This window comes from Haliotis cracherodii, unplaced genomic scaffold (assembly GCF_022045235.1).
Source record: "Haliotis cracherodii isolate W230 unplaced genomic scaffold, xgHalCrac1.p SCAF_2, whole genome shotgun sequence".
NCBI lineage: Eukaryota > Metazoa > Mollusca > Gastropoda > Lepetellida > Haliotidae > Haliotis > Haliotis cracherodii.
In genome coordinates, this window is record NW_027266275.1 from 7,246,192 (window position 1) to 7,259,913 (window position 13,722).

The 13,722-nt window shown below is 37.4% G+C and overlaps 1 protein-coding gene across 1 annotated transcript in view; it reads left to right on the top strand.

Annotated features, from left to right (window-relative positions):
* Positions 1-447: 447 nt before the first annotated feature.
* LOC139469654 (Ig-like and fibronectin type-III domain-containing protein 2) overlaps positions 448-13,722 on the top strand; it is a 76,238-nt gene continuing 62,963 nt past the window's right edge. Inside the window, exon 1 of the mRNA XM_071251884.1 lies at positions 448-857. The gene's annotated coding sequence lies outside the window, so the exon portion shown is untranslated. The remainder of the gene's footprint in view (positions 858-13,722) is intronic.

The following is a 13,722-nucleotide window of genomic DNA, read 5'->3' on the forward strand; positions in this document are numbered from 1 at the left end:
TATGTAATTCAGTGCTCGTGATGTCACTGACTGGATTGTCTGGTCCTGTCTCGATTATTTACAGACCGTCGTCATATAGCTGGAATATTGTTGAGTGCGGCGTTAAACTACAAACAAAGAAACAAATACATTTCTGGAATGTTGCTAAGCGGAGAAAAACGCACCTCACTCACTCATTAAGCTTTGGCAGTTATTTTGCTTTCAGTGACGTCCGCGCCATCACGCCGTAACAGTTATCACCTATCAACATGCTCACCTAAAGGAATGCTCTTTTATTTTAACTCATTAAAACCACAACGCGTAGTTCGAAATCGGCGCGTTGTACTTCTAGTTAATGGTGCCCTTTAAAACCAGCCGTTGACTGGTTTATCGGTAACTAGATTTGTTACCTCCCTTTTGTAATAGGCGACCAGGGGGCGTTGTAAATTGTGTCACAGGTAACTTTGACAGGCCAGTCAGGTGTATATGTCACTCCGCTGTAAATACATGGTCTGTCACGGACTGTTAACTGTGTCAAAGTGCGTACATCTTTCAAACACTTTGCCAACCGGGCTTGTTATATGATATATGTTAGTGGGCAAGTCGTGCAACGTTGAACATTCTGGCACACCTGAGGAGGGTGTTACCTGTGAAACGGAAAAACTGCCTTTCCAGCGTCTGTGGATGTTTACATTACATGTGAAGTCGTAGCGGCCGAACTTACCCCGTCGATAATTGCAGCTTTCTCCTGGTCTCGCGCAGTCGTTCTTATCTTTACCACACATCTCTAGTGATCGGATATTAGGTGCTTATCTGGGATGGAAACCTGTTGACCAGGTCTGAACGGGACACCTTCACATTGCAGTATTTCTGCACAGGTAAGGTCTAACAGATCTCATTACCTGACTGTCCATGGCTTGCTGGCACTCGTGTTTACAGAGTTTACAACTTTTTTAACATATGCTCCATTCACATTATTTACTTTTTTCTTGTTATTAAGTTTTGATTGTTGTTTTTAATTAATGTGATTTGAGTACACGTGAAATTCTGTATTAGGTATACTTAGTTTTACTACTTTGAGTGAAAATATTAGCATGAAAACACAATCGTGCAGATGTCATGAAATCTCAGTAATAAAATTGTAATTATGTTATGACTTGATGTAAGGTCTGTTGAGCAGGGTTGGTGGCAAAGACGAAGACATGAGCTTCTTTGGTAAATTAAGTCCACTAACACTCCAATATAAGATTAAAAATAACAACTTTATTATCATCAGAATATTTTTTATGCACACTAATGAACACTTTTGTGAACAGTGGACAAATGATATATTTTCAACATCTTTTATATATTCTGTTGATAGGTTTTAAAGATGTTGTATCTGTGTATATTAGGTCTTTGAAAGGCATTTAAAAGTGATACACATAAGGAAGAGAATATATGGATGTCAACTTCTTTATTATGAGGAACACAACCTTTCGGAGTATATATGCTTACTCCAAAGCATATACTCCGAAACGTTGTGTTCCTCATAATAAAGAAGTTTACATGCATATATTATCTTCCTTATATTTGTATATTGGTAAATTTCAACACATTTGATTAAAATTTAAGATATTCAAGAGTTTCACCATTCTTACATAATCATTAATATTTTCTTATATTGGTCAAATGCCATTCTTTGTATATTTATAAATGATCATCATTGAAAAAATGAAAATAAGCAGGACGAAAAGATAAACTGAAGAATAAAGTCTGAAAAACATGACAATTGAGGAATTTAATCAGCAGTCGTCATGGTCTTGAACTTCTCATAGTCAGAATGATGAATGCTTTTGATACTGTTAATTTTTCAAGAACGTATAGACATGATGAAGTTAGCCTAGAGGGACTTAATTGTGTTTAACATGGGAAGGACTGCTGTCACAGCAATAATCAGGTTCACATTTCCATATACCATATGGATGATATTGGACGTTATCATATATCATAACATATGTTATTACCTGAAGTACAACAAATGCAAACATGACATGTTTAGTTAAAATCTGACATAGTGCCTATAGCCTTTATATGTAGATACAGCTCTTGAAATAAAGATTACTTGGTTCAACGACCTAAAAGAAGTCCAGAATAAGTATATTTTCAATCAAACACAACACTTTTTTAATAAATTTACTCCTTGTACTTTAAACATGTTTAGGTCAGGTTCATCGAATTTAAAAACTGGTCTCTCTGAATCCAAAATAAACATAACACAGGGAACTGGAAATCCGTACCCAGGATATCCATACTTTGTATATTTTTACGGACTCATACACAAATGTTTGATAGCCAATACCTGCCCATACCTGATCAGGTGGATGACTTGTAAAAAAACCTGTATTTGTAAGCAATGAAAATTGATATGATTTTAAACAATTTTTGCTTCTGTTATCTGAAGCAAAGACCCGGAAATGATATTTGACACTATAGATGCTGTGGTGACTGTGATGTTATTATGATATAATAATTTATATTCCCGAAACAATCTTTTTAGTACAGTAAACTACGATCTTGAAGAGACCACTAATTTTGGGTCGTTATAACCGTAGTTCGTTACGAGCATATATGCAGCATATATACAGGAAATGGACGGGACCAAAAAACAGTTTGTTATAGCCGTCAGTTCCTTATACATGTTATAAATGTGTTTGTTATAAAAGTAGTTTACTGAACTTCCAATCGCTTCTGAAAAGTATCAGCTCTACCACAAAAAATTGATGAAACATGTTTTCTAGTAAGACTTCTTTCATTGTGTGTTGCATATAACAACACATGAGTAGTCCAATCCCTGAGTGTGTCAACTTCTTGTTACACTGGCGGACTTCCATGGACTCAGTAGTTTAATACTAAAACTACACGGACATGGCCATTTGTGTAGGACACTGAATATTCTAATTGGTTCTCAGTGTCAGGGATAGTCCCCAATTATCCCAATCAACATAGTGAGTGAATTGAATGTTTGAAATATATAATGAATGATTGTATGGGGTGTATTGAAGTAAGAGTACTCAAAGTGTTTGAATGTGTGAAAATATTGCTATTAATCAGTTGGTAACAATTGCTATGAAAGTGTATTTAATTAATAGTGCCCACAATGTAAGTGAGAATATGTGAACCTAGTGTGAATAAGCTTACAAATATTTATTTTTTTGGTCTTTAAGGTCTATACTGCATGGTTAACGCAATCCGGTTTTGAAATCTTGTTTTAATACTGACTTGTTAAAAGTGCAACAAATGTGAAAATATATAGGTGTGGGTCCTCCAAATTTGTGTACGAACCATCTAGGTTTGTGTATGGGTCATCCAAATTTTGACTCATTCAAATAAAGTATGAATGCTCCTAATCGGGTATGTATCAATTTTAGGTATGGTTTTGCCATTTTCAGTGGGTAAGGATTGTCTAGTATCCTAAATATATTTCATACGAGATGTTTGAATATTCTGCATCTGAACTGTGTTTTCAATAGTGTCTTCCAAGTATGTTAACAATGGTCAAGGAGTATGTGCAGAGCTGATGTATAAAGCTGGGTCTTCAATGCCCACACTGTGTCCCATGTCGGTTTGTGATCTCCCAATTAGTCTGAAAACAGTTCAGACAATGTACCGAGCTGAACCCATGCGATTGTCACCAAGTGCAGATACAGCTTCCTGGTAAAGGAGGGGTGTATTTAGCGATGTCACAATTCATGCATATGAAAATTTATCACCAAAATAGTGTTGTTATACGTTTATCTTATGTCTACCCAACCACTTATTGAATTTCTGATTATATAAATGTAACAGGAGGATATTTAGTTCTGCTCAGAGGCAGATATTCTTCCCCAAGTCTGGAGCAAATGGCAGTAAAAATTCCCAAGTTCGAATTACAAATTTCTCAGTCCATATTAAGATAGTTATAGCTAATATTATGGCAGTATAGTAGGGTTGGGATGGGTAACTCAGGTACCCAGGTCGGGTGGGTACTGAGCAGGACCCGGGTACCCACAGGACTACCCGGACCCGTGGTTAGTCACGTGATTATATTGTTTAATGGCAAGAATTATCTAGAACTCTATGGTTACACTATAAGTGATAAATGTTCTCATTTCTTTCTGACTTTGCACACATTCCTTCTGACTTTATATGTTTGCATTATGATAAAACATCAGTCAACATCAGTGTATGCATGACCAGATCGGATTATACGTGTATCTAAATTCATTTTGCCAGGGCTATGGTCAATCTATTCCCAATCAAACATGTTTTACCCATCTCTTGAGACCTACAGCGGGTACCCGGGTAGGGTCAGGTAACAGGGGGATGGGTACCCGGGTAGGGGTGGGTAACAGGGGGGTGGGTACCTGGGTAGTAAAGTTGGACTCGTCCCAGCCCTACTGTGTAGAGGTAACTGTCTATCACTGACAACAGGACCATGAAGAGGGAGAGGCTTCACTGCTTGTTTTCACATTATTGCAATGTTAAAATACACTTGTACCTCAGATTTGTAAGAATTTTAAGAGCTTGTATAAAATCCGGTTTTGAACAGAATAATGATACTTTCCCCCAATTTGCCTGCCAACATGGCCAAGGGTAGTTAGTTTAGAATTCTAGTTAAGTCCCTGGTTAACTGTGCCTCTGGATTCAAGTATGGTCAGCCAACATTGAAAATATACAACCTGGTACTCAAAGGAAGTTAAAGAACACTCAATTCTTTCATATTATCATTGGGCATGGAAAATGCACTATAGTAATATGAAAGTATCCGATGTTCTTTTACTTCTTTTGCGTTGTATATTAGCACCTGGTTATGGTTTGATGGAACATAATTATTATTCAGCCAGTGCTGAACACACTAAGGGAACAAGATGTCTTCCAGCAACAATCTAACATGTCCACAGCAACATGTGCAGAGGTCCACACATTATTACACAGGTCACAGTTATATTTCTGTGCAGCCAAAAAATATTTTATTTTGAATCAATTCATCAAAATAAAATAATTTTAGAATGCACATGTTCAGTATGATGTTTCAATTGTATTACCTTTCATCCAAATATTTAAGACATGGAGGAGAGGATTTAAAAATTAAATATTAACAAACATTGAGGTCGTCTGAGTACAGCATATGCTGACTGGTGTGATTTGCACCATGCATGAATGCTATTAGGGCTGTGTTTATCTTTTTATTGCATTTATCAAGTATTTCATCAAGTAAAGAACACGAAGAAGGTAGGGAACAAACATTTTGTTTGCCTGTAGGTACTTTGGGACAGTCAAGTGATGGCAGAGTGTTTGGTAGTGAGATGGACAGGTATGAAAATGTAAGAATTAATTTCCTTTGACCCAACATGTTTACTACATAGTGATTAGTTATATTAGTGATGCTAAAACCGTGTTACTACTTTCTCTTTGAATATTTGAGTTACTATTATTTCCCCCACTTGCACTGACAAGATGTTGCAGGGTGATGGCGAGTTCGTGCACAGCAGGCCATGGTTTCTGAGTGCATGCTGTAGGAATCATGTTATATTTAGACATGTTTGCTGTGTCAACGAACCAGTGGTGCACAGATGTGCCTGCTTGTGAAGGAGAGTTGGTTGGTCTACGATGTACCATATCATGCCATAAACAACACACATGAGCATGGGATAGTCTTGAGGAGTGACAGGGATATTCTTGTATTCTTGGGCATGTGGGGGACAGGGGTATTCTTGGGCATGTGGGAGGCAGGGATATTCTTGGGTATATGGGATGGGGAGCAGGGATGTGGAGTGTCAGGGATGTTCTGGGCATGTGGAGTGACAGGGATGTTCTTGGGCATGTGGAGTGACAGGGATGTTCTTGGGCATGTGGGGGACAGGGATGTTCTTGGGCATGTGGGAGGCAGGGATATTCTTGGGCATGTGGGGAACAGGGATGTTCTTGGGCATGTGGAGTGTCAGGGATGTTCTTGGGCATGTGGAGTGACAGGGATATTCTTGGGCATGTGGAGTGACAGGGATGTTCCTTGGCATGTGGAGTGACAGGGATATTCTTGGGCATGTGGAGTGACAGGGATATTCTTGGGCATGTGGAGTGACAGGGATGTTCTTGGGCATGTGGAGTGACAGGGATGTTCTTGGGCATGTGGAGTGTCAGGGATGTTCTTGGGTATGTGGGGTGTCAGGGATGTTCTTGGGTATGTGGAGTGACAGGGATGTTCTTGGGCATGTGGAGTGTCAGGGATGTTCTTGGGCATGTGGAGTGACAGGGATGTTCCTTGGCATGTGGAGTGACAGGGATATTCTTGGGCATGTGGAGTGACAGGGATGTTCTTGGGCATGTGGAGTGACAGGGATGTTCTTGGGCATGTGGAGTGACAGGGATGTTCTTGGGCATGTGGAGTGTCAGGGATGTTCTTGGGTATGTGGGGTGTCAGGGATGTTCTTGGGTATGTGGAGTGACAGGGATGTTCTTGGGCATGTGGAGTGACAGGGATGTTCTTGGGCATGTGGAGTGTCAGGGATGTTCTTGGGTATGTGGGGTGTCAGGGATGTTCTTGGGTATGTGGAGTGACAGGGATGTTCTTGGGCATGAGGAGTGACAGGGATTGAAAGAAATAATTTGTTCTAGAAATTATTTGAAAAAATATGTTTGCCTTAGATTTAGCACACACAAAGTAGCTTTTTTAAAGAGTGTCCTGAAAATAATGAGTGGTGACTTTCCCTCTCTTTCCCCTCCAGTTGTCCGTAGCCTCTCCTTACAGAAAATAATATAGCGTTGGATTTTATGTTTTTGGACATCATACAGTTTCAGTTGTCTGTGTTTATCACAGTTACTCGCGAAATAGCAAAGGGTGTGGTGTCACCTAGACATGGTAAATACACGGATGATAGCTTATTTTTAAGATAAAGTTGCCTTTTATAAGTGTGGGAGATGTTTTACAGTTGTTCGTGTGATTAGCGAGAAAACTATGTATGTTTCTGAAGTGTCAGAAAACCCATAACATAGGGATATGTGTCTTGGTGATGGAGCAACGGCACAAAAATATTCTGTCTGCTGCAAAATTTACCGTCACCATGGTCTCCAGAATCTTTATTATATAATTATATAGGAATGGGTGCCGTTCGTCCGTCTTTCCATCTTTTTATCCTTCCATCCATCCGTCCGTCACATTTCGTTTTCAGAGCAGAACAGAAAAAACATGAGAGATATCTTAACCAAACGACTTTTACTTACCGGTAGACGGAAAATGGCAGTAGTCCTCATTTCCGGAGCAGATCTTGAACAACGTACAATATTTCTTCACCAAACTTGGCACATAGATAGGTCTAGTGGTGAACGGGTGCCTTTTGTTGATAGTTTGGTATTTTAACATTTTTTTAAAAATTGACTTTCCCTGGCAACGACTTTTACTTAGACGGAAAATGGCAGTAGTTCTCGTTTCCGGAGCAGATCTTGAAAACCGTACAATATTTCTTCCAAACTTGGCATATAAATAGGCCTAGTGCTAAACTGGTGCCTTTTGATAGTTTGGGAGTTTTTACGAATGTTTCCTTAGCAGGAGCATAACTCGGAAACCGTTTACTTATTCTACAAAAACATCTACGTAGGGTTGTCTGAGAACCGTTACCATAATTACCTAATTGAGATGTATACTTCATCACAGTGCATGGTGGTAACATGAACAGTGGCACCCGAACCAGCCTACCTCCTCGCAGTGTAAGTTTGTTGGTGTGCTTGATGTTTTGTGTTTCACAAAAACCCACATCAATGATCAAGTCTATCCAGGAGACACTACACATGGTATTGCTGTGTATGTTTCAACAAGTTTCAAGAACAGTGTCCAGCTATGTGATGTAATGTCAACTCGCAGTCTTGAATACATTTCCTTTCTTGTTGGCAAGTTCTGCATTGCTTGAGTGTATGTTCCTCCAAAAGGTTCATGACACGGTTGTCACAATCACTTACTCATTTCATGCAGAAACTTCAGGACCTCTCCAAGCAGCTAAATGTGAACATGTCCCAGTTACTCGGGATTTCAACGTGGATCTAAGTGAAAAACTGAAACTTGGAGACTTCTTTAATGTGTGGAAAATTACTCAACTCATTCACTTTCCAACTCACTGTCTTGGAGCTACACTGGACTTGTTGTTTACTGATCATGCCAGTGCTGTAGCATTCCAGACTCCAGTCTACTACTCAGATCATGAGATGATTGGTGCTGTACTTCTCAGTACACCTCATGGTGACCCCTGCTCTTAATGATCTCTTAAGTAAAGTAAGAACTCCCTTACTTCTCTGATTATTGTTTAAGTAATTACACAACTCATTACAAATACATACGTATTATATTATAAACTGCATATGGCAAAACAACACCAGTAATAACCTTTTTAGTGCTGCAGTTACGCCATTTACAACGTAGGAGCTAATGCATTGCACACAACCAGACATGTTATATTGGCGGGGGTTATGAGTATTTAATGCTTGTTCCCTTTACAACACTGTTTGTGACTCTGCAGTAAAAGTATTGATGTGAATTATAATATGAAAGTTAGATGATAAGTCTTCCTGGAAACTTTTGCCTCTAGCATGTCTAGAAATTGTGTATGAAATATTTTAACGCTAATCCATATCTCAATAGTTGTGATATGTGATACATGTTGCTTTGCTATGTATTGCCTTATAATGTTTTTCAATTATTCCCACAAGAATTCTCTTTAAAATGTACACAATATAATGAACTGAACACCTAAAGGTACAGCTGTAGAACAATGTGTTACCTTGGTTACCATGGTAACAGTTCTGATTGCAATGTGCTTGTATTGCAAAATTAGTTCTGTTGGTAAAGACATATTTCTGCACAAAATGTCCTTTAAAAAATCAAACAAACAGAATTTCAGCCTTATTGTCTTGTATTTAATATGTGAGTGAGTGAATGCTGTGTGATTCTCTCCTGGATGCGGCCATTTGTAAATTCTGGTCACCTCGACTTCAGTCACCACAAATTCCAGTTTCAAGCACAAAAACTAAACGTGGTTGACCTTGTTTGATTACACACCCACCTGTACTGTTTGTTTAAAGAAGACCAGCTTGAGTTAATGGAACGTTCCTGATCACAAAAAGCTACATCAAAGTGTTGAGATAAATCACCAGGAAATCTGACCACAAGACTAGGAATAAACACACACAAAGTCTAATGCTAACATTATTGCATGTAATGATTTAAATGTTAAATGCCTCTGCAGTCTGGGAAATATCTTTTTAAGTCCACCTGCAAAATCATATAAGGGCTTGTGTAAATGGAAAGTGCTCGAAAACAAACACTGCTTCGGCACTTGATGTTATGTGTAAAGTGTGAAGTAGGAACATGGGGCTTAGTTTAATATTTTTGAGCAACCTGTCCTGTGTCCTACAATACTGCCATGTTTTGTGACATTTATCAAGTAGACATTTAGCAAGAAACAATCCACAGTTGTATTGTTCGGCCTTGTTTGAGAAACATTTTTACGTATCTTCAATTGCCATCTTGAAGAAATCTGTGTCTCTTTGGCATACTCCATGATTTGTACAAAGCAACATTACTGCGGCTTAATATGTGCTTAATCAAGGATTATTAATTAAAGTGATAATTACACTTCCCAAGGGGAAAATTATGAGAGAATTCTTGTTGAATAGACAAAACTAAGTAATTTTCTTCTTCTAGTTTTACAGATAATATACCCACCTGCCTTTTACAAAATAGCAAGTATAAAAAGAAAAAAAATTATAATGATCTTTTTGTAATTTAGTGAAAATATTCTTTATATGGAACAATTTATTTTGAAACTCATAAGGCAATATATTGGTCAAGCATTTTTAGCAAATTGCAATAGACAATTGCTGGTTATGTTATGATTTTGCATAGTGTGAGTTTTGGATGAACAGCTGTGTTTAATTGGAAAAAATATCAGGTCCTTGTTTCAAGTGTGATATAAGACCCTACAAGAATGTAACAAGGCAACAGCTTGCATGCCATACAGGTACCCATCAGGGCTGTTACGATTCACTTGTGTATTCGGTGAATCGAATTGTATCCCTTCATGAATTGAATTCATTATTCGTGGACACAAGAATCCAATATTTAAAAAAAATTAAATGAGTTTTTTAACTAGCAATATCCGCAAGAATTAATTAGATTAAGTAGATTTCTTCAAAGACAACACTGTTATATATTTAATTTGACAATAATGTGGTCGCTAGTCATTGTCGCATTTTAGAAGATACTAAGTACCTGGATAAGTGCAGTATATAAATGTATAATATAATAATAATCATTAACACTGTCAACATGGTCAAAACATTTATTTTGTTATTGTTTCACTGAATATAATAAATAATACATCAACTGTATTCGTGAATAAATATTCATTTTCTTTACCGTATATTTGTGATACATATCGTATTCGCCTTGTAGCGTATTCGTTGCAGCCCTAGTACCCATGTGGGGAATCAAACCTTGGTGTTGACATATGGTCAATCTTATAGGCAAACACTTGAACCACTAGGCTACCCCACCGCCTGTAATGAACACATTGAAACTAACGTAATTATCAGACGTGTGTTTAATAATTGTCACACATTGCAGTAACATTGCAGATGTGATAAACAAATTATGAAATATATTCATGTGATTACACATGATTTAAATATATAAATCTTGTTATTTTTAGTGGATTGTTTGTTAACATGGTTAGGGAAACAAATATTTCTACCATTCTTATCTTTGGCATCTACCTGTCAGTGATTGAGTGAGCTAGGTTTTAAGCCGCTTTTAGCAATATTCAAGCAACACCAGAAAATGGGCTTCACACATTGTACCCAGGTGGGGAATTGAACCCGGGTCTTCGGTGCGACGAATGAACGCTTTAACTACTAGGCTACCCCACCGTCCCTCTACTTGTCTGTAAAGGTCAATATTGTTCTACAGACTGTAAATCGTGGAATTAATGCATCACCACACAAATTCAAGTGCCAACCCCAAAGCTAAAATGGGTCAAGAAGCTGTATAACAACTGTATAAGCTTTGAAATTGTGTACTGCTATCTCATAAACATCATGAAAGTAGTCTTTGCATATCATACTGTTGTAGGGAATTTCACTTCTCACTCTTGAGGATGTTGATCTTCCTGAAAGTTTTCTGAAATGAATGTCAAATAAGGAATACCCACAAGCAGTAGGTCTGCTCAACTTGTGCAGATCACCGACTTTCCAAATGTTACATGAGGTAGCATGAACACAAAGATTCAGATAAGCAATGTTACGTATACATTAAGCATCAACCTCTGTTGTTACGATGGTTGCTGGACCAGACATCTTCACAACATGGATGAGCAGTGTTTTGCCTTTGGTAAAAAGATTATTGGACGGGGTTGCCCAGAACGAAGATGCTCTCATACACAGATGGACTGTCATAACTACTTGATCAATTCGTTCAAACAAACCACATCAACCATGATGGGTTACCCATGTGGAAACAGTAAGTCTATTGCTGTGTTACCATGGTTACATGATCTATTGAGAGCTTCAAATGTGATATGTGTCATTGTTTATGACATGTGCAGTGAGACTGACAGACAAAGTCGGATATGCTCAGCTATAATTTTATGAATGCAAGATGCTTATGATTATGAGGATATAGACATGATAAGGCCAGAACATTGGTTTACAGACTTTTGGCCTCAAAAGCCAAGTCAGTAAATTTTTAAAATTTGTGTAACATTCAATTTCAATTATTATTTATATTTCCTTTTTCACAATTTGTCATCATTTGTTGTGTTTTGAAGTTTTTAAGATAAATTATAATAAATAACAGGTATTAATCATCACGATAAAAGCATTTTAAATAATTTATTTACATTGATAGCTACAGAAAATGAGTTGTTGTTTTTTAACATTTTACTTATTTCTGGTCAGCGGAATTAAAAAACTACTGCTTTTCATTTATTTATTTTTTCACATTTCTTATTTTGGGAGCCAGCAGATTTGTAAATAAAGTTTTAAAAAAGTCTGGTTTAAATTATAATGTTGCTCTCTTTTGGATCGCATGGATATTTGTGATGAATGTTCTTATCATGTTTCTGGGCTATGACTCAGGCATAGATACCTGACATATTTGATTTGTTTGATGTTAAAAAGTAGTTCTATTGTAAACTTTCAGGGATTATATGCCAAATGTTACATGCAATATGATTGATGGAAATAGGCAGTGACTGGCAATTTTTAATGTTTTAATAACACATTTCTTATTTTTAAAAAATAAATGACAAGTGTGAGTTGTTTATAATACAATAAATCACTGTAGGGAGTTTTTCGAGATATCAACATTTTGTACAGCCAGTTAACGGAGTTAATAAAATGTATAAGCTTGAAAAATATTTACTTCTATTTAAATAATGATGACTTGGTGGATAAGTCCATTCCATGGACAGGGGGGTTACGTTTGGTATTTCCCGGATATTCTCACAATTATCACGTCCATTCTGTGAACCTTTTCTTCCAAAACAGATTATCATATCTCTCCCACATTTGAATGTGATCATTCAGCCATTGCATCATCCTTGGTGCCCTGCTACATCTATGGCGAACATCTCAGTAGACATATCCCGCTAGAAAATAACATCTTCCAATTTAAAACATCATCAATTTGCAAGCGCATCCATAAATCCTTATCCTTATTTTGCAAGCGCATGTTCAAATATCCAGAAATGATCTCATGATAGAACAATGTTTTATCGTGAAATAAACCACACTTTGTTCTTCATTGTTCTTTGCGCATTATGGCGTAGCTATCTTAGATATGTACATAAACATCAGATACAGCTATAACAAAGCAATTCTGGTTTTGTGTAGGATATTAAAAATCAGTGAGTTGTTACAAGTCAGACCGGAGACCTGGGTTTGATTCCCCACATGTATAAAATGTGTGAAGCCAGTTTCTGGTGTCCCCCGCCATGACATTGCAGGGATATTGCTATATACTCGGTTTGAATTAAACTCGCAACGTTTTAGGTTGTTTTCTCAACCTTGTCTTTTGTTTGTTTAAGCTGTCTGCAAACTGGGGTGTCTGCGAAATTTGGAATCACCATTCAGAGTAAGGGTGAAACAATATATCGATATTCCAATGCATCGCGATATTTGACCCACGATACGATACACAATCAATGTTGGCCTATTTGTCGATACGCCACAATACAGAACCCAAATCTTAAGTACAGTATTCCCGCTCTTTTGTGCCTTTCTATATACATGATATAGAGCAAACTCGGATATATCGCGTGGTAATGCATGGCTCCCAAAACTTACTTACTTACTCGCAGTGATCAGCTGATAATGTTTTTTTAAGATGGGGAAAAACATCGTGTCAGTGTAAAACTTGAGCTTATTAAAAATGTAATGTAAAATGTAAAATCATGAAAAGTCCAATCTTGACATGCTTGAAGTCTTGAAACTTGATAAAAGCTGGAGTACTAGAGTACTGTTATTATTATATCATTGCATATCGAGATACATATCGGTTCTGGATCAGAATTTTGAGGTATATAGCGTATCGTAACCTTGTTCAAAGCAGCGTTAAACCAAACTCACTCACTCACTGTTGAATCTAGCTACTGATTTGGGTCATTATTGATTCAAGGCAGGAAGGGAAACCTGATGCTTACATCAAATTGAGTATTGCATAATAGCAGGAGTATCCCA